This window comes from Chiloscyllium plagiosum, chromosome 36 (assembly GCF_004010195.1).
Source record: "Chiloscyllium plagiosum isolate BGI_BamShark_2017 chromosome 36, ASM401019v2, whole genome shotgun sequence".
NCBI classification, from domain to species: Eukaryota; Metazoa; Chordata; class Chondrichthyes; order Orectolobiformes; family Hemiscylliidae; genus Chiloscyllium; species Chiloscyllium plagiosum.
The window spans coordinates 16,121,082-16,143,872 of record NC_057745.1 but is presented as its reverse complement, the minus strand read 5'-3'; the positions used below and the strand labels follow the sequence as shown (position 1 = coordinate 16,143,872).

Genomic DNA, 22,791 nt, shown 5'->3' with positions numbered 1-22,791 from the left:
CCTGGGTTCGATTCCAGCATTAGGTGACTGTCTGTGTGGAGTTTGCACCTTCTCCCCGTGTCTGCAAGGGTTTCCTCCCTGTATTCTGGTTTCCTCCCACAATCCAAAGATGTGCAGGTCAGGTGAATTGGCCGTGCTAAATTGTACATAGTGTTAGGGGCATTAGTCAGGGGTAAATATAGAGTAGGGGAGTGGGTCACTCTTTGGAGGGTCGATGTGGACTTGTCGGGCCAAAGGGCCTGTTTCCATTATGTAGGGAATCTAGTCTTAATCTAATCTAGTCTTAAATGAAATAATAACTTATCACCTTAAGCCATGTGATGTCTGTAATTCACTATCGGTGATTTGACAATTAAAGGTGTATTGTTTTTATTTGTTTATTTCAGATAAATTAACAGAGAAATGTCAAACCAATGTAGAAACATAGAAAATAGGAACAAGAGTAGGCCATTTGGCCCTTCGAGCCTGCTGTGTCATTCAGTGTGATCCTGGCTAATCATCCAGCTGTTCTTGCTTTCTCCCATTGGTTCTTTTAGCCCGAAGAACAATGTTGAACAACTAAATGTTCATCACCCAAAATTATCTGCAAAAGGCTCTTGTCTGTGCTGTTGCAGTGTTTGGTTTAAGTTAGACATGTCCCTTTCAAATCAGGTTGGATTTCTCAGACTTTTTTCTAAGGCAGTGCAGATGCTTGCTAGTTTCTTATTTGACATTGCAGAGTTGATAGCATTGTTGTTGCGGTTCGATTACTGGGAATGTGCTCTGCTAGTGATTGAGTCAAACTATCGACTTTTCTAATATTAGTGGAAGGAGAGATACCTGCCTAGCCCATTAGGATTAGTCAAGTGAACTGCATTGCATAGAAAAGAGAGAGACTACATTATTAAAGGAATCCTCAACTGGCTTTTCAATGTCGAGAACTGGCTTTTCATTATGTCAAAAAGTTCTCTTGCTGAAAATTCATCAAGCCTACAATTTCAAAATCTTTGTTCTTGACCAGTTGCTGCAATTAGGATTTAAATTTGCAAACATATAAAAATGGCAGTGACGATCACTTGTATACATTCAATGCTGAGGGAAGAGTTTAAATTCAGTCCTCGGGTGTTTTGACAGGGAGGGATGTAGAGAGGATGTTTCCGCTAGTGGGAGAATTCAGAACCAGATTTACAAGTCAGTGGTCGCCTGTGTAATACACAGAATGAGCTTTCTGTTGTTCTCAAATAGGGTCATCCGTCTTTGGAGCTGTTTTCCTGAAAAGATGGTAGAACAGAGTCTTTAGTATTTTTAAGGCAGTGGTGGATAGCAAGGGCAGTCCCAGCTGGGTGGGAATGTGGGTTTGAGGTTACAGTCAGATCAGCCATGGTCTTATTGGATAGTGGAGGCAGGCTGGAGGGGCTGAATGGCCCTTTCTTCCTATCTTACATGTTCATATATACAAAAGAGGTGAGATCGCTTAGGTTAGAAAAAGGTGCTTCCAGTCTGTTAGCACTCTGGATCCTGTGTAATGGAGCATAAAATCTGTTGAAGGTCTTTGGCAGTGAATTTCACTTTATCTCTGGACAGATAATAGTTTGACAAGGGGAAAAGAAACCAGACTTAAGTGTATTGAAGTTACTGTTCAATCTGACAACTTGTTCAGTTGTGTAAAGTATTTTGGCCGTGCTTATAGGCTTAAACAACCGAGCAGTCTGTCGTTATTTGAAGCTTTCACACTCTGGGTCTTTGAATGCAATGCTTACCTTTTGGAAAAATATCTTTACCCATAGAGTTAGGGTGAGAGGGGAAAGATATAAAAGGGACCTAAGGGACAACTTTTTCATGCAGAGGGTGGTGCATGTATCGAATGAGCTGCCAGAGGAAGTGGTGGAGGCTGGTACAATTGCAACGTTTAAAAGGCATCTGGGTAGGTATATGAATAGGAAGGGTTTGGAGGGATATGGGTCAAATGCTGTAAATGGGACTAGATTAGGTTGGAATATCTGGTCAGCATGGAGAAATTGGACCGAAGGGTATGTTTCTGTGCTGTACATCTATATGACTTTATGACTTTATAGTTTAGACAAGCAAGATACAGAAGCTGTGATTCACAGCACAGTTTTTCTGCTGATAATGGTGTGAAATAAATAGCACTGTTTAGCAAGTGGTGTTACCAACGGTACAACACTACTGTCCCATATGGTGTCAGCCTACTATCTGCAGCTTTCTGAATCAGTCCTCAAGCATTGCAGTGCCAGAGGTTGATTAGGCAAATACCTCGCAGCAGAAATTAAATTCTAATGCAGGCTGGATTTCCAGGAATTATTTTCTAATTTTGATATAATTAGGTTACGCAATGCAGTCACCACATTACTTGAAAATTCCTGCTTCAGCAAGTGCATAAACAACAAAGCATTCGAAATTCAGAGGCCTGAGGGCTTACTCTGCCTAATCATTTGCTTCAGGCGCTCTGGCATCCAGATGCTTCTGGGATATACCTGGACCCCTGATCTAAAGGAGTCATCCCGAGATTGTGCTGCTTGGTATCTCCCTTGCTGTTATCTCTTTATAGATGCTTTTATCTTTAATCCGAGTCTTGAGAGAGCAACATGAAAATCAGCCTCTGTGCACTTCGCTTCCATGTTTCTCTCTTTCTTTGTGTGTGTGTCTGTCTCTCTCTCACTCTTTCACTTTCAGTGTCTCTCCCTCTTGAGGCTAAATTTGTTTGTCTCCCCCCCCCATCTCCAATAAAGAAAGGCACAGGGTTATGATCGGAGGTTAATCCATACCCATTACTTTCGATGCAGGTGGCATGCCAAGTTTGTATTGCCTCTAGTTAACAAGCTTGTAGTGTGTAGTCAGCACTAAACATCCTGTTGACTGGCTACACAGCTCAGCAGGGAACCTAACATCGTGAGATGCAGGCAGTATTTAAAGCTAAGCTGCAGTGCTTCAGGTCAGCCTCTATCTCTTGAAAGGGAGATGTATTCTGGCTAAATCAGATGATGGAAGTCAATGCAGAAATTGTTCTGATATAAGCAAAGGCGTAGTAATGCCATAACAAGGAAGCAAGCAGTCTTTACAATTTTCTGATATTACACTGAATGTCTTGTGGAGATGAAGAGTAGGAAAGCTGTGTACTATGTAGAGGGGGCCCTGGAGGACCTTCAGAGACCACGGTGGTCACTGCCAGGAATCAGGCCCTCAAAGACCTCAATGCAGTGCTGCGGAACGTTCAACAACCTCACACAAATGGGCAAGGTTAGTGAATGCATCTTCAAATGGCATACCTACCAACTACAGCAGTAGCATCAGATGCTGCCCAGTCTATGATTTCCCCATCATTTGTCTATCACAGTCACGGCCCATTAGGACTAATCATGTTCAACTTACACTCACGCAATTATCATTGCAGTGTGCCCCATATCCACTTTCTCAGTTCTCACAAACTCTGTTCTGCGAGGTCAGCCATACTCAAAAACGGCACTCGCTGATGCATTTCCCACTCTCTTGCAATGTGAACCACAACTGGATGCAACAGGTGCTAAACAGCAGCACATGAGCACTGCTGCACTTTCCTGTTCTCCTGGAGCATATTGTGCTTGTATTGTATGAACAAACATTGTTGAAACCAGGACAGTGGTGATGGAATGATAGATAATGATATCACCTTCATCATAGCAGCCCTCCTCCTCATATCCCACACCTCCCTCAGCCTACATTCTCTTCAGATTTACAATTTGCAGCTAGTGTAAGTCATTTTTTCTTATTTTTTTTCATGGGATGTGTGTGTTGCTGACAAGGTCAGCAATTGTTGTCCATTCCTAATTGCCCATTAATTAATTAGCTTGCTCGATCACTTCAGAGGAAAGTTAAGAGTCAGCTTCATTGCTATGTTTGGAATCACATGTAGGCCTGATCAGAAAAGGGTGTAATATTCCAGCAAACTTCTGAGTTGTGATTTGTAGATGGTGGACAGGCTTTGGGGAGTCAGGTGGTGAGTTATTGACCTGTTCTTGCAGCCTCGGTATTTATATGGTTGATTCAACTCAGTTTCAGGTTGGTAGTGATTGATGGTGGGAGATTCAGTGATGATAATGCCATTGGAAAATTGTTAGATTCATCTTTGTTGGAGAGGATCATTATCTGATACTTGTGTGTTACCTACTGGTCATCAACGTGTTTCTATCAACTCTGTTTCAACCCTTTCTAATTTGCAATACCTCATTTAGATCATCCCATAATCATTTACTTTTGAGCAAAATCAGTCCCCAAATACATACTTAGAAATAGCAGCCCATGATTTGCTATTTTCAAAAACTTACTTATTTTTCATGCCCCTAACAAAAGCACCATCCATTTCTACTATATGCTGGATATCAAAGGTTTCACTCTGAATACTGTCTTGATGTATGCTCTTGATGAACGAATACAATTTTATCACAGCGCAGTTTCCACTTAGCTCCAACTCACATGTCAAAAGGATTTTACGTGAACTGCTGCACAGAGACGTCATTTACTTTAAAATCTCTGAGGTCACAGTAAATCATCAAATAGTAGAACATAAATGTTTCGGTTTTGTGTAAGGGTCTTATAACTAAAAGAAATGTCCACTGGCTTGTTTCAGTTTATGGAACCAACCTGATTTTATTGCTTATTTCTGCTCTGGTACTTCATGTGCAGCTGGGTTTTATTTTTGTTTTGATGACAGAACAGTGTTCCTTGTAAAATGTAGGTGTTGAGAGAGGCCAGTTCTTGCAGTGCATTCCCAATAAGTGATTTGTATTACTTATATCAATGTGTTCCAAGATGATTGGCTTTGCAAAATAAGAATCTGAGCCAAAATTCTTAAGTTGCATTTTAATGAATGTTAAACTGCATGAAGGGACAGGGAATGTACAAATACACACAGACACTATAATTGCTAGGAATCTCTGATTCAGCTTTAAAAGGAAGGTGAAACTATTCAATTGTAGATTAAAGGTGAATTTAAAATACAGTTGTAAATACATGATATATGGATCATCGAAAAACTTAGAAGTTGGGTCTAAAATTCCAGCATTTCGACAAGCACTGCTAACCAATTATTTTGGATCTTTTGCTTGTCTGTCTGATGGGTGATACATTTTTGAATCCTTTAAAGATGCATCCTATCTAATCCCATCTATGTTCTAATTTACCATGTTCCCTACCCAACAATAAATCTGTATTTCAACATGTGTATTTCTTGCAGCACACTGTATAGCAGCTTTTAGTCCCATTTAGTTCAAGCATAAGATTTGCTGATGCATCATTTGTTTGAGGCCCATAGGATGATTGATGATATCCACTGATACCAAGCCCTAAGTGATTGGAAAAATGGAAAGGATGCAATTCACTTAAGGTAGCTTACTATTTCATCAAGCAATCAGTGCGATGGGCCAACGCATATGCTCTCTGTCAATCCGCCTGATGTGGGCATAAAGTAAAACAAGTAGTTATGCAGCATTTCGGTGTGTTCTGGTGATGTGTTTGTGCTGCAGATATAACCATTCTCTTCATTCTTTGTTTCTCATTTTGACCTTTTTCAAACAAATTTGTATTTTTTCTTATGCTGTGATGTAAATGAAAGTGATATGAATCAGTTAAAGGATTAATTGCTCAAAATCTGATTAAGTGATTTAGTCCGTCCATTTTTCTTGTCTATTCTGGGAGTTTGACACTTCAGGTGTGCTCTTCATCTTGGTAATCCATTGGGTTCGAGGATGACCTGCTCCCACAGAATGGTTCCAATATGGTTGATCAATCCAGTGAATGATCTGCAGGTTCTGACTCATGCAGGTCAGTTATTGCTTGTTGGGTTAGGGTCATGGTTTGTTGCAGAGGTTTGTACACCCCCCTCTGGTGCCTTTGCATTTTCCTAACAAAGTCTCTGAACGTATTTGGCACATTTCCGAGTTCATCTTCTCCATTGGTTCAGTCATAAGGCAGGTTTCAGTGGGTACATTTGATTTCTTTAGACATCCTCTTGTGACATCCCTAAAGCATTTCTACTATCCTCCCAGGCACCTCCTGCCATCACCGCGTCTTTTGGGACTGTCCAGCATTCAAACCACAGATCACACCCACCATGGCTAGTTTCAAATGGTAAGCGCCAGGCAAATTGATGTGGGAGTGGACACTGTTTCTTGCCATTGTACTTGGAGGAACTTGTAAATCTATTGCGGATAGTACTTACCCAGTGTTTTGAGGATTCTGGGATAGATTGTCCAAGACTCCAAAGCATATGTTGGCCATCTTTTCTTATTCCACATTCTTACCATATAAGCCATGATAATAACTTCAGATGATCATTTAATTTTTGAGCTAAGTTTAATCCTGTCTTCAAAAAGTTCCCATTGTCTCCAACATTTAGTTTGGGAATATCACTTGCACTGATTTGGCCTCTTTCTAGCCTGGGTTGCATTCTGGGTAGCGATCTTTCTCTTATGCTTTCCCTCTGATGCCGTGATGCTTTGAGTACAGACCAGGGAACTTTCCGATGAGCCTATACCACATCAAACAGTAAGCTGATTTGCTGAATCAGCCATGAACACCTCTTCACCACACTGACCCTCAGCCATTAGATCCAATGGAATCAAAACAAGGAACCAATAGAACATTGTTACCTCTAGACTTGACTGTTTTAATCCTCTCCTTGCTAGCAGCCATCTTCCACCCTACATAAACCAGAGCTCATTCCAAATTCTGCTGCCTGTATCCTAACTCTCATTAAGCCTGTTCATCCATTGCTTTTGTGTTTGCTGACCTACTTGTGGAAGCCCTTTCTGACAATAGCTCAACATTAAAATTCTAATTTTTAAAAATATCTCTGTAACATCCTGAAGTCCCACAACCTGCGTGTGGTCCTTCAGTTCTGATATCTCACTCCGTCATTGATGGCTGTGCCTTTGTTAGCAGATGCCCAAAGCTGTGGAATACTCTCTCCAGTTCTTTCTGCCTCACTCCCTCACTCTCCTTCTTTGAGATGCTGCTTAAAGCTGGCTTCTTTAATTAGGCTTATTACAGTTTTTACAGGGAAGATGATCATTCAGTGATCGGATCACTGGACAAGCAATCCTGAGACTGAGGCTGAAGCTTTAGGGACCTGGATTCAAGTCCCACCCAGGAATTGGTGGAATTGGAGTAAAGTTAAAAAATCTGAAAGTTAAAGCTGGTTTGATTCATGGTGACCATGTCAACTATCATCGATTGTAAAAACCCATGTGGTTTGCACATGTCCTCTAGGAGAGTAAATCTGCCAGCCTCACCTGGTGTGGCCTGCATGTGACTCCAGACCCAGATCAGTATGTTGACTCTTAACTGCCCTTTGAATAGCCCAGTACAGTATACAGTTCAAGAGTAATGAGGGATTAACAACAGATATTGGCCTTGCCATCAACACCCACATAACATGAATAAAGTAAAAGTGGCCTAGCATTTCTTTATAAGTCCATAAGACCATAAAACACAGGAGTAAAAGTTAGCCCATTCAGCCCATCGAGTCTGATCCACCATTCAATCATGGCTGATATGTTTTTCAACCCCATTCTCCCACTTTCTCTCCGTAACCCTTGATCCCCTTGATAATCAACACCTATCTATCTCTGTCTTAAATATACTCAATGACCTGGCCTCCACAGCCTTCTGTGGCAGTGAATTCCATAGATTCACCATTCTCTGGCTGAAGACGTTTCTCCTTATCTCCATTCTAAAAGGTCTTTCCTTTCCTCTAAGGCTGTGCCCTCGTGTCCTAGTCTCTCTTACCAATGGAAACATCTTCCCAACATCTACTCTGTCCAAGCCATTCAGTATTCTGTATGTTTCAATTAGATTTCACCCCCCCCCCCCCCACCCCATTCCTTCTAAACTTCATCGAATACAGACAAGAGTCCTCAATGTTCCTCATAGGTTAAGTTTTTCATCCCTGGGACCATTCTTGTGAGCCTCCTCTGAACACACTCCAGGGCTAGTATATCCTTCCTGACATATGGGGCCCAAAACTGCACACAATACTCCACATGCAGTCTGACCAGAATGTTATAGAGTCTCAGAATTACATCCCTGCTTTTATATTCAAGTCCTCTCAAAATAAATGCCATCGTTGCATTTGCCTTCCTAACTACTGACTCAACCTGCAAGTTTACCGTCAGAGAATCCTGGACTAGAACTCCCAAGTCTCTTTTCATTTCAAACTTCTGAATTTTCTCCCCATTTAGAAACTAGTCCCTGCTTCTATTCTTCCTACCAAAGTATATGACCTCACACTTTCCCACGTTGTACTCCATCTGACATGAGATGGCACCAACAGCATCCACTGTTGATTTTTGTGGTTTTATTTTCAGCAGGGCTGACCTGAAGTCTGCTATTAACACCTACTTTGAGCCCCTCTCCCTTCCCTACAACCATTACAACTTCCATGGTCTTTTGTTCTGTGGCATCTGTGATCTCTGATCTCACTCATCCTACAGCCTTTCCATGCTGTGGGTGGCACAGTGGTTAGCACTGCTGCCTCACAGCACTAGGGACCCAGAGTTCAATTCCAGCCTTGGTGTCAAATGTTTGTTTGATAATGCTCCTGCTAAGTGCTTTGGGACATTTTATTATGTTAAAGGAGATATATAAATGCTCACAATTGTTGTTGTCAATGATGTCAATCTATCCACTGTGTTTGCTTGTGCTTAAAAATAATTTTGTCTGGTGGCATTTTGATGTTCCTGAGCTTGAAGAAGCCGGTAGGCTGTGTCTAAGAAAATAGGATATAGACTTGATGCAACCTCCATTTATACTTCAATAAAATAGCTGTTCATCTGTCGTCAGAGATCATTATGAAAGACCTCGAGTTCCTTCAGTATATTCTGTGGAAGGCTATCAGACAGCTTGGCATCATCTCATCCCATCAATCAAAACCTTCACCTGTAGCTCTACTAGTGAAATCTTGGTTTGGTTGTTTTTCTTTCCCTCTTTTGCACAACTCAGTAACCTGACTCTGGAACTGTGATACAGCCATATTACTGACCACCATTTTATCTTTGAAAAGAGCTCAAATGACAGAAATATAAATGTGAGTTTGTGGCGCAACGGTAGCGTGTCTGACTCCAGATCAGAAGGTTGCGTGTTCGAATCACGTCAGGCTCACTGACGTCAACTTCTTGTGGGCGGCAGGAGAATGGGTCTGGGTGGGTTACGCTTCGGCGGGTCGGTGTGGACTTGTTGGGCCGAAGGGCCTGTTTCCACACTGTAAGTAATCTAATTAAAAAAAAAATCTAAAAAAAAAAAAAATGACTATTTACAATAATTTATGAATGCGTTTGACATTCCCCTTTAGGTGGCAGGTGGTAAAGGATGGAACTGGAATCTATCTTGATACTTTTTATATTTATTTACAACTAAACATGGTAAACATTCATGTCCTGACCTAGCAATCACAGCTTCATACCAAAGCAAATTAATGTTTTGAGATCAGTATGAATAATCTTCAGAACTGAAACTCGAGGTGAAAATGTGGTACATTTTACATTGCAAAAAAAAAGCATTCTATCTGGATGTATCATTACCTGGTATGGCAACTGTACCATTCAAGATCGCAGACGGTTACAGACAGTGGTGAACTCGGCCCGGACAATCACAAAGACCAACCTCCCATCTATAGAATCCATCTACCAGGCCCGCTGTCAAGGAAAGACAGCCAGCATTCTCAAAGATCCATCCCACCCTGGCAATGTTTTCCTACAATCACTACCATCAGGGAGAAGGTACAGAAGCCTGAACACACACACCAGCCGTTTTTGAAACAGTTTCTACCCTTTTCACACAGAGGATGGTACGTGTATGGAATGAGCTGCCAGAGGAAGTGGTGGAGGCTGGTACAATTGCAACATTTAAGAGGCATTTGGATGGGTATATGAATAGGAAGTGTTTGGAGAGATATGGGCCCGGTGCTGGCAGGTGGGACTACATTGGGTTGGGATATCTGGTTGGCATGGATGGTTGGACCGAAGAGTCTGTTTCCATGTTGTACATCTCTATGACTCTATGACTCTATACTGTTGTTAGAATACTGAATGGACTCACAAACTCTTAACATTTGCCTGTACCTGTGTTTTTGTTTTTGCCGCTGTTTACCTATTATTTACTTATCTGTGCTACTTAACTCTGTGATCTGCCTGTATTGCTCGCAAGACAAAGCTTTTCACTGTGCCTGAGTACACGTGACAATAAATTCAATTCAATTCAATACCTGAGGAGGAGCAAATAAAACAGATGGTTCATAGATTCCCTACAGTGTGGAAGCAGGCCATTCAGCCTGTCAAGCCCACACTGGCCTCTGAAGAGTACCCCATCCAGGCCCACACCCTATCTCTGTAAATCCCATGGCTAAAGCACCTAGCCTGCACATCCTTTGGAGGAAACCCACACAAACATGGGGAGAATGTGCAAACTACACACAGATAATCACTCAAGGCTGGAATTAAACTTCAGGCCCCTAGTGCTGTGATGCAGCAATGCTAACCACTATGCCATCCACAGTGCAAGAAGGCTGTAGGATGAGTGAGATTAGAGATCACAGGTGTCACAGAACAAGAGACCATGTAAGTTGTAATGGTTGTAGGGAAGGGAGAGGTGTTCAAAGTAGGTGTTAATAGCAGACTATAGGTCAGCTCTGCTGAAAATAAAACCACAAAGATCGACAATGAAGGCTGGTGGTGTGGGGTGTGATACAGAAACAAATTGGAGGGAAGAAATCATGGTCTGAATTTGTTGAACTCAAAGCCTGTAAAATACAGAGGTGAAAAATGTTCCTTGTGCTTGTGATGGGCTTCACTAGGACACTGCAGCAGATCTGGGACAGAATTATGATCGTGATGGTGTATTAAAATGGCAAGTGACTGGAAGGTCAACATGATGTTTGCAGTCTGAACAGAGGTGTTTCACAAAGCTGTCAGCTAGTCTGCGATTGGTCTCCCCAATTCAAAGGGGACTGCATTCTGAGCAGCAAATACAGTGAACTAGATTGAACAAGATGTACAATTAAATCATTGCCTCACCTGGAAGGAATGTTTGGAGCCTTGGATAGTGAGGAGGGAGGAGGTTACATGTTGCACTGCCCATGATTGCATGGGTGGAAGAAGAGGCATTGGGTGTGATAGGGGAGTACACCAGGGTTTCCTAGTGGGAACAGTCCTGTTGGAATTCTGCCTCTGGATTCAAAAGGTCTTTTGTCACAAATTCTGCCATCTCTAGTGTGATGACACCTCCAAATAAATCTTCCCCTCCTCTCCCATGTCAGCATTTCAAATGAATGTAATTAAAATGCAATTAAATTTACCATTAAAATGATAAAATAAATTGGAATATATTATGAGAAATGAATTTTCCAGATTTGGGGAATTGATCACTCTGCACAGTATTGGTCTTGTTTGTAACGAAGGCTGTAAGTGCTGTGGAAGCAGTTCAGAGCAAGTTTACCAGACTAACACTTGGAACCTAAAGTAGACAGGCAAGAGGCTGGAAGAACACAGCAAGCCAGGCAGCATCAGGAGGTGGAGAAGTCAACGTTTCGGGAACCCTTGTTCCAACACTTGCAATGTGCCAGTTCTATAATGAAGAAAGGTTAGACTTACAATCCTAAACTCCAGTGGATATAAGAGGAACTCGATTCAAATATATAAGGTCTGAAGAGGCTAATCAGGGTCATTGTGGAGAGGGCTTTCTTCATAGGGAGAATCTAGAATTAAAGGGTGATGTTTAAAAAAGAGGGATCATACTTCAAAACAGAGATGAGAATTCTTTTCTCTCAGAGAGCCACGATTCTTTGGAAGTCACGACTTTGAAAGGTAATTTTTGAGGTGAAGGTAGATAGATTGTTATTAAACAAGAGGATGAAAGGATTTCAGGGTAGGTGAGAATGTGGAAGATGTTTGGTGATAATCAAATCAGCCATGATGTTATTGAATAGTGAAACAGAGTCAAAGAGGCTGAAAGACCTACCTCCATTCATTGTTCACATGTTTTGTTAGCTGATAGCAAAATCTTAAAACTAGAGTAGTTCATTCAGGATTGAAACTGGGACAGTCCATTTTCATACAGTGTGTCTTATAAATCTAGAACACTCTCCTGAAAAGTCTTGCTGACTTAGATGAAGCTTACAAGACTGAGCAACAGACTTTTCTTAGGGAAGTGGAATCAAGGGTTTTACAATAATGGTAGACATATGGATTTGAGGTACAGTTCAGCCATGAACTAATTGTATTGTGGGACAGGCTTAAGGGACTGAATGGCCTTTTCCTGTTCCTTAAAGCAACTGTTTTAAGATACTTCCAAATGTCTACCAACTGCTGTCTCTCCACAATTTTAATGGAAATTGTTTTATTTTAAAATTATGAAGCGAGGACCTTCATTATCAGTAAATTAAGCTGGTCGAATCAGAGGGCTTAATTTTACCAGAAATTAGTTAAACATCGATTTTGGTGCAAGGTTTCTCTCTGTGACGCGTAGTAAGATTCCTCATGCTATTTTCTAAAAGTCGCCTCATTAGCTATGCACTGCACCTCAGTGGTGCCCTGCTCATTGTATCTTCCCCCTTGTCAAAGGCAGAAGTACTCACCACTAATCCCAGGATTCCTGTTGCCATGTTGAAAACACACCAGAGCAACCCTGTAAGGCTCCTTTATCTCTGGCCCAGATATGGCTGACTGAAAACACCTGGCAGCCCACTTTCCCTCCTGTTTGTTGGAGGCACTAGGCACTGAGCAAACTGCCTTGAAGGTTGAAGTACTGCACCAACACTGTTTGCACCCCGTGCCTCTGACAATGAGAGCATCTGGCTACCTCCATGCAGGCCCTGGCACAGCAACCTCAGGGTCTGCTGGAGAGGTGTACAGACCCACAGTCCATTGCCCCAGCCATAGGTGCTCAGCACCAAAGTCAAAATGACAGGGGAGTGAGGACCTTTACCTCGCTGGACATGCCTCTTCCTCGGAGGAGATAGGGCAGTGTCAAGAGGCAACCAGCCAGAGGAGGAACCACATACAGACCCCTCCTCCCACCCTCTGCAGAAGTCTCCTTTCAGGACGCTCAGGAGTTGCCTCGCCTTCCACTTCCACCCTGACTGGCACCCTCAACCTGTGTGGGAGGTCAGGCCATGTACCTGCCTCTGGGCAGCACTCGGTCAGCATGTCTGGCCCTGTAGACACAAACACCCCTGGTGTGCCCAGCCAAAACTCCAAGAACAACGGACTCCACGGTAGAGGTGGCTCCCTCCACTCCAGCTGTGGAGACCAGGGCTGCATTAAGACATATGAGAAGGAAATGACAAAGACCTCCTCAGGACACATAGGAGGCCTGGCTGGGACTTCATTGTAAATATGTTTTCACATTTGTAAATATACATTCAGTACCCATCATTAGCTGGTGTGTGAATGAATATCATTGCGACTGAAACTGCAATAATGACACTATGGACACTGGCCATCCTTAGCATTACACAATGTTTTATGGTCCTTAGTGTGAATAAGCAGCCCCTGCCCATGAAATATGTTTGCATGTGATATTTGAATACATTTCATAAAAAATGACTGCTTCCAATCAAGAATTGGTTAGCTCAGTTGGCTGGACAGCTGGTCTAGCAATGTAGAGTGATACCAACAGTGTGGGTTCAATTCCTGTGTCAGCTCAGGTTATCGTGAAGGACTCTCCTACTCAACCTCCTCCCTCAGGTTAAACTGCCACCAGCTCTGTCTCTAACTAGAGCACCCCTGTATTTGGTAAGACTATAGTGGCTATCTCCTTACGGACTCTAATAGTAATCATAAAAAGGTAAGTGTGCATAAAAATGACATCCTCTAATTGCTGGCCATGATAAACCTATCACTTTTACCTGATTTAAAATTGCACTGTCTGGTAACCAGTAGTCTGTTTGCTACTGTCATTGTTGTCTGCTTTTCATGTTCTACTGGTATCTAATGTAGATAATGCTTGTAGATAAAGCAAAAAATTAAGTGATACTGGGTGAAATGCAAGTAGAAAGAGTTAAGCTGCAAATCTCATTAAATGGTAGGACAGGCTCAAGGGGCTGAATGGCCGCCTCCTGTTCCTGTGATGGGGGGAATGTTGGGTGGGTGGATATTTGCAGAGACAGTGTTGAGACATGGTGCATCAGAATCTGATGAAATCTTTGTGCTTCTGTCAGCTCCTGAGTCTGTTCAGTGGAGTATCCGTTAGGAATTGAGGGAATCACTGACTGACCCTGGTGGCCCCAAATTTAATCCATTGGAAAACCACCCACCTCACAGAAATAAAATCCAGCCTTTTATTGCACCCTAAACAGATCCCATTCATAGCACTCTTTTCCAGTCGAAATTCTTCCTCTAATTATTTGTAAAATGCTTCACACTATTTATAAAATGTACAATCTAATGTGTTATACATTCTGATCCACTCGGAAACTTTATTACCTTAAATAGCCGGAATGTGGATAGCAGTCTAAAATATGAATTGTTACAGACAGCATTCCAATCTTGGGTATTCTTTAAAAAGTATGCTTCTAATGGATTTTTAAGTGTATAAAACCAGCTTTGAAAAGCCATTAGGGACTGAGAAACTAAATGACTAAGAGGCAGTGGGAGAAGGGGTGCTAAGTGTATTGGTGTAAATGCTGAGATATTAGTTATCAGTTACTAGCCTCCCCAGGCCTGCAAATGCTGTGAAAATAATGCTGGTGATCACAACAAACAGGCATTAGGGCCATATTTCCCTCTTGCACTCGTTTATAAAAAGGGTTGCGTGGCATTTTTGTCATTGATCCTAATGACCTCCAATCAGCCTCTTAACAGGTATAAATATTTAATATTTCATTCATCCTGTACAAAGTGCATCAAGCTGTAGAGAAATAGTGAAAAGAATATAACCAAAACCTGGTTCATTCACTGAGACGTGGAATGGCTGCATTGTATAAACCGCCTGATGGAGTATGGGAATGAGGGAAAGAGAGAGACAACATGCTTGTTACACAGACCAATAACCTGGCTTACGGTGCACATATGGGCAGAAATTTACACTTGCCCAGATCAAGTAGCAGCTAGTGGGTCATAAAACTAGTGTAATGCCATGGGTACATTTTGTGGTGTCTCCCTCCCTCCCAAATTCCACTGCTATATCACACGAGCGAAGTCAATGAGAGGGAGGATTAAGTTAAATGTGCGACATGTGGCATAAAAATCTACAAAGAATACTGCACTTGCACAGACACATAAGAATGTCATGTAATGCAGGTAGAGTGGGTTAAAACAGCACTGTACAACAAATTACATTAACTTCATATTGTCTGTTGGCATCTTCACCAGAAAGGGAGCTCACATTGTCAATATCATATCATTGGAGCTCCCTGCAGTTTTTAGTTGAGGTACTGAACACATGAAAGCAGGAACAGACACTATAAGAATTGGAAATGCATTGACTAGGGAGAGCCATTGACTAGAGAGAGCCTGACAACTTAAGGCTTATCGGGTGAGGATTCCTAAAGCAGACTCTGAGAATGCCTTGCCTTTCCTTTTCGGGACACGAATGTGTTTGGTCATGAAGTGTGTGTTCTTTCATGATATCTCGAAGGCCAGATGTCCTGCATTTCTGTGGGTAAATGGAGTAGAAGTTCTGATCAGCCACAATCTAATTGAGTGATGGACTGGGCTCGAGGGGTTGATTGACCTTCGACAGAACATGGAACATATGACATTACAGCGCAGTAGTGGCCCTTCAACCCCTGATGTTGCACTGACTGGTGAAACCAATCTGAAGCCCATCTAACGTACACTATTCCATTCTCATCCATATGCCGATCCAATGCCCATTTAAATGCCGTTAAAGTTGGCGAGTCTACTATTGTTGCAGGCAGTGTGTTCCATGCCCCTTCTACTCTTTGGTAAAGAAACTACCTCTGACATCTATCTTGTATCTATCACCCATCAATTTAAGGCTATGTCCCCTCATGCTAGCTATCGCCATCCAAGGAAAAAGGCTCTCATTGTCCAACCTATCTAATCCTCTGATTATCTTATGTCTCAATTAAGTCACTTCTCAACCTTCTCTCTAACGAAAACAGCCTCAAGTCCCTCAGCCTTTCCTCATAAGACCTTCCATCCATACCAAGCAACATCCTCATAAATCTCCTCTGAACCCTTTCCAAAGCTTCCCATTCCATCCTGTAATGCAGTGACCAGAGCTGTATGCAATACTCAAATGTGGCTGCACCAGAGTTTTGTACAGCTGCAACATGACCTCATGGCTCCGAAACTCAATCTCTCTACGAATAAAAGTGAACACACTATATGCCTTCTTAACAACCCTATCAACCTGGGTGGCAATTTTGAGGGATCTATGTACCTGGACACCGAGATGATCTACACTACCAAGAACCTTACCATTAGCCCAGTACTCTGCATTCCTGTTTAATCTTTCCAAAGTGAATTACTGCACAATTTTTCACATTAAACTCCATTTGCTACCTCTCAGTCCAGCTCTGCAGCTTATCTATGTCCCTCTCTAACCTGCAACATCCTTTGTCACTGTTCACAACTCTTCTGACCTTAGTGTCATCCGCAAGTTTACTAACCCATCCTTCTATGCCCTCATCCAGGTCATTGATAAAAATGACAAACAATGGACCCAAAACAGACCCTTGCAGTACACCACTAGTAACTGAACTGCAGAACGAATATTTCCCATCAACCACCACCCTATGTCTTCTTTCAGCTAGCCAATTTCTGATCCAAACTGCTAAATCACCCTCAATCCCATGCCTACGTATTTTGTGCAGTAGCCCACCATGTGGAACCTTATCAAATGCCTTACTGAAATCCATATACACCACACCAACTGCTTTATCCTCATCCACCTGTTTGGTCACCTTCTCAAAGAACTCAATAGATTTGTGAGGCATGACCTACCCTTCACAAAACTGGGTTGACAATCCCTAATCAACTTATCCTTTCTAGATGATTATAACTCCTTTCCCTTATAAGCCTTTCCAACACTTTACCCACAACCGAAGTCAGCTCACAAAGTCCCCCATACCCTGTTACTCTCGCTCCTATCGAGGATTGTCTTTGCTATCCTATCCTCTACATCTCTGGAACTATTTGGAGGCCTATAGAAAACTCCCAACAGGGTAACCTCTCCTTTCTTGTTTCTAATTTCAGCCCATACTACCTCAGTAGAAGAGTCCTAAAATGTCCTTTCTGCAACCATAATACTGTCCTTGACTAACAGTGCCACACCACCCCTTCTTTTTCCATTTTCTCTGTTCTTACTGAAACATCTAAATCCCAGAAACTGCCATAACCATTCCTGTTCCTCCTCTACCCATGTCTTTGAAATGGCCACAACATCGAAGTCCCAGGTACCAAGCCATGCTGCAAGTTCACCCACCTTATTCCGGATGCTCCTGGCGTTGAAGTCGACACTTCAAATGAACTTCTTGCTTGCTGGTGCTTTCTTGCAATCTTGAAACCTTAGTTCTGACTTCACTACTCATAACCTCCCATATACTCGACTACAATTTCAGTCACTGTCCCCCTTCTGTTTCTGCGAATTGGTTATGCAGTATAGCACACAACGCATCAGAATAAAAGTGAGTGCTTTCATTTGGTGAAGCAGTAATTTTATTTACACTGTTTGCAGATGTCTGTATGTTAAATATTGGTTATAAGGCAACTTGGCTGAAATTGAGAATTGGGTAATTGCCTTATCAGCCAATGTTTTAAGGGATATTCTTGTTCAGTAAGCCTGATTTTACAGTTGATTGTTGTGCTACAGCAGATTTAGAACAAACAGGATATTGTGTGTTAATTCGAGAAATTTGCAACTCCCCTTGATTTCCTCAGTGTTGAAAACTGTGACGTTGTGAGGTTGGAATTGCTAATCACTAGTGTATATTATTTGAATATTAGTTTTCATTCGTAAAGTGGGAATACTTTATCCTATCCCAATGTACGGAGTGCCAGCATTGATTAATTAAACCTTAGCTGACAGCCAAGGTGTCTTTTAGGGATCCTGGAAGGATTGATTACCTTTCCATTCTTCTGGAAAACAAGCCAACCAGGCACTTTCTGAAATAAAAATAGAAGCACCAGAGTAACCCCAGCAGGTCTGGCTGCATCGGTGAAGACAGAAACAGAGTGAATGTTTCAAGTCTAAGATGACTGTGCTTTGATGCTGTCTTTTCTGTGGGCAGGTAGCTATTAATGATCAGATTAAGGCCAGCAAAGCCACACTCTGGTAGCTACAGTGACCCCAGTGCTCCTGAACTTACGATTGTTGTCAGTTGAAAGAATGACTACATGAAGCCTCTGAACACTCCTCCAGCTGATGTGCTACACTGCCTTCCCACGAGTTCTGAAGGAGGGTCACTGGATCCGAAACGTTAACTCTGCTTTCTCTCACCACAGATGCTGCCAGATCCGCTGAGTTTCTCCAGCAATCTCTGTTTTCGTTTCAGAGTTGTCATGTTCCTGAGCCAGACTCTCCTGAGTCACTGACCTGACACATCCAGTTCATTCATTCAGTATGTTATCACTTTCCAAAGGCCAAGACAGAAAGTCATCAATCTCCTTCTGTCTCATGGCACTTCATCCTTGTCTCTTGCATGACCAAGTCTTATTGCAATGCAGCCCTGCCATTTAATTTGACCTGATTTCAAGGCAGACATTATCCTGGGGTTTATATTGCATTAACATTGATGTATTACACAGGTATAATTTTCCGTTCAAAGGCGTGAGAAGCAGTTGTTATCTAAGGCACAGAATTTTGTCCTTCATGTACAAGCTCAGACGATGATTTTTGTTCACCAATAGATTGAGTGTCGATGACGTGCATACAAATGAATAAGTATGATTTAGAATGGACAATGAGCAATGTCCATAGGCCTGGTCATGCTAAGTTCACAAAATCCCTGAATGTTAAGTCATACAGGCCACAGGCTAAGGGCAGTCATAGTCTTATTGAAAATCAAAACATGCTTTTGGATTTCAGACCAAGAACTATCTTCACTTCTTGTTGCTTTGATTGCATTTTATCTTTAACACAGTACGTCTGGATTGTAATAGTTGTGCATTCAACCTGACTTTTTACCATGGCTTAGAGAGGTGGAGGGAAAGAGATTATAGACAGAGATGTTTGTGGCTACATTCTTTAAATCCTTCCTTTACAGTAAGCCAGAGCAGTCAGCCAGACATGCATAAAGTAACCAAATTCCTTCAGTTACAAATGTGAGCTCATCAAAATGATTTCACACTGGCCAAACTATGTTATCAGTTTGGCAGAAAGGAACAGATAGGGTATGAAAATGCATTTTTATCTTAGTTCTGTTACACAGAGAGCAGCTCACCCACTGTAATAGCTCAGTGGACAGCTATCTTATCTCTGAACTCTCCCTGGGTTCAAATCTTACTCCTGGATTTGTTGGCTATGAGAGAGATGCTGCAGGCTTTTTGAGCACAGGATGTACCCTGCATAACTTTCCACACTGCCAGATAGATGTAAGTATCAGTACTTTTATTTGGAACCCATTTAAGCATTTGAAACCGAGGTACTCCCCTTGCAGAGATTTTTACTCCGTTACTCTTCATTTTCCATTGTCTCCAAAACAATTAAATGCATCAAATCAGCCGTTCCACCCAACTGGACCAACTTTTAGATATTTCATAATTTAAGCAGTGCCAAAATTTCCAACTAGTAATTTTCTTTTGTTACACTTTTTCAATCAACATTATGGGTGGCACGGTGGCTCAGTGGCTAGCACTGCTGCCTCACAGCGCCAGAGACCCGGGTTCAATTCCCGCCTCAGGTGACTGACTGTGTGGAGTTTGCACATTCTCCCCGTGTCTGCGTGGGTTTCCTCCAGGTGCTCCGGTTTCCTCCCACAGTCCAAAGATGTGCAGGTCAGGTGTATTGGCCATGCTAAATTGCCCGTAGTGTTAGATGAAGGGGTAAGTGTAGGGGTATGGGTGGGTTGCGCTTCGGTGGGTCGGTGTGGATTTGTTGGGCCAAAGGGCCTGTTTCCACACTGTAGGTAATCTAATCAGAATCATGGAATGGTTCTGGAAAAAAGGAGGAGGCCATTTGTTCCATTGCTTCTGTGCCAACGTTCTATGGGTGTAATTTAGCTAAAGCAAGTCACTGGCCCTTGCCCTGCGATCCTGCAATTTTTACCTGCAGATTGATCGAATTTCCTTGCAAAAGCCATGATTATTTACAATCTGGAATCCACTGTCAAATTCAATCGATGTGTTAAACATTTTTCTGCAGGTGGCACGTAGTTCTTTTGCCAACCACGTTAAATTTATTCTTGACTTCTTGACTCTTCCACTGTTCGTTTCTCTCCATTCAGTCTATTGAGTCCTCTCCTGACTTTGATTCAATCTCCTCTCAATCTTCTCTTCTTTGAGGCCAACAATGCCAACTTTTCCAATCCATCCATTCAACAGCTCTCCTCACGATCCACAACTCCACCAATCTTCGTATCGTCTGCAAATTTACTGATCCACCCTTCGACTCCCTCTTCCAAGTCATTAATAAAAATTACAAACAGTAGAGGACCCAGAACTGATCCCTGCGGAACTCCATTTGTAACCGAAGTGGACCGAAGGGTCTGTTTCCGTGCTATACATCTCAATGACTATAAATACTTTGGGAACCCCATCTTATACTTCATACCAGTTGACAGACAACCTTTCAACCACCTCACTCTGTTTCCTGTTACTCAGCCAAGTTTGTATCCATGCTGTCTTCTTTACTCCATGTTCTGAGGGTAAGGATGAACCCAGCCATTGAAAGTTGGTCATATTAACTTTCGAGGGGTTTATGGTAAATATTCAGCCTGGAGCCCAGTTACAAGTGGAGTTCCGCAGGCATCAGTTCTGGGTCCTCTGCTGTTCGTAATTTTTATTAATGACTTGGAAGAGGGAGTCGAAGGGTGGGTCAGTAAATTTGCAGACGATACGAAGATTGGTGGAGTTGTGGATAGTGAGGAGGGCTGTTGTCGGGCTGCAAAGGGACTTAGATATGATGCAGAGCTGGGCTGAGGAGTGGCAGATGGAGTTCAACCCTGTCAAGTGTGAGGTTGTCCATTTTGGAAGGACAAATAAGAATGCGGAATACAGGGCTAATGGTAGGGTTCTTAGTAAGGTGGAGGAACAGAGGGATCTTGGGGTCTATATTCATAGATCTTTGAAAGTTGCCACTCAGGTGAATAGAGCTTGTAAGAAGGCTGCTAGGCCTTTTCTCATTGGAATGGTGAAGGATGAGGGGTGACTTGATAGAGGTTTATAAGATGATCAGAGGCATAGATAGAGTAGACAGTCAGAAACTTTTTTCCCCGGGTACAACAGAGTGTTACAAGGTGACATAAATTTAAGGTGAAGGGTGGAAGGTATAGGGGGGATGTCAGGGGTAGGTTCTTTACCCAGAGAGTGGTGGGGGCATGGAATGCGCTGCCTGTGGGAGTGGCAGAGTCAGAATCATTGGTGACCTTTAAGTGGCAATTGGATAGGTACATGGATGGGTGCTTAAGCGAGGACAAATGTTCGGCACAACATCGTGGGCCAAAGGGCCTGTTCTGTGCTGTATTGTTCTATGTTCTATGTTCTATGTTCTATGTTCTAAAGGATATTCCGAGACAAACATAGCAATCACTTGGACAGTGTGATTCATTGCAAAAACCAGAATGGACTTGTTAAAGGCAAATTATGTTTGACTAATATGATAGAGTTTTTTGATAAGTCAATGATGTAATACAAGTGACATGGTGCATATGGACTTTTGAAAACTCTTCAATAAAGTATCATTTTATAGATTGGCCAGCAAAGTTGAAGTGTATTTATAAGAAATCATCTGGTATTGTTTTACTCAAAGCCCCCTCTTCAGCATCAAGGAACCTTACCCTTCCTTACCTTCTCCAGTCCCGTCAAATATGACTGTACCCCTGCAACCTCTAGCCTCTTGTGCATTCCCAATTATAATTACCCAATCATTGTGTCTTCAGTTATATCAGCCTCCAGCTCTGAATTCTCTCCCTACACCCTCATCCCCTGCCTCCTTATAACTTAAAACTTAGAGAATATAGGAGGCGTGACACCAAAATTGGTGATATACTGGACAGTGAAGAAGATTATTAAAGATTACAAAGAGGTCTTGATCAGTTGGGTCAATGGGCTGAGGTGTGGCAGATGGAATTTAATTTGGATAAATGCAAAGTTTTGCATTTTGATAAAACAAACAAGGGCAGGGCTTTATACAATTAATGGTTGGGCCCTGGGTAGTGTTGCAGAACAGAGAAGCCTAAGGGTTCAGATACATACATTTTTGGAAATTTGCTTCTCAGGTAGATAGGTTGGTTAAGAAGGCATTTAGAAACTTGCCTTCATTTCTCAGACCTTTGAATATAGCAGTAAGGTTGTACAGGACGTTGGTGAGGCCGAATCTGAAGTACTGTATCCAGTTCTAGTCACCCTGTTATTAAACTGGAGACGTTTCAGAAAAGATTTACAGGGGAACCTCAATTATCCGAACGTGATGGGCAGGCACTATTTCGTTCAGATAATCAATTATTCAGTTAATCGATTAAATGCCTTTCCTCTGGGGTTCGGAGTTTTTAAATGTCTGCTCCCCATTCAGGAGACTGCAGCAGCACACAACGTGCAATACCTCCCCCCCCCCCCCGAACCCCATCCAACTTCACCCCTGCCCCCAATCCCGTCCAACCCCGTCCCCGCCCCCAACTCCATCCAACCCCCCCGTCCCAAC

At 42.4% G+C, this 22,791-nt stretch overlaps 1 protein-coding gene and 1 non-coding gene across 2 annotated transcripts in view; both read left to right on the top strand.

Moving 5' to 3' along the window:
- The window catches only part of LOC122540993 (WD repeat-containing protein 72-like), a 298,233-nt gene that overhangs the window by 205,761 nt on the left and 69,681 nt on the right, over positions 1–22,791 (top strand). The window lies entirely within an intron of this gene.
- On the top strand, positions 9,061–9,132 carry trnaw-cca. Its single transcript has one exon. It is a non-coding gene; the product is annotated as a tRNA-Trp (tRNA).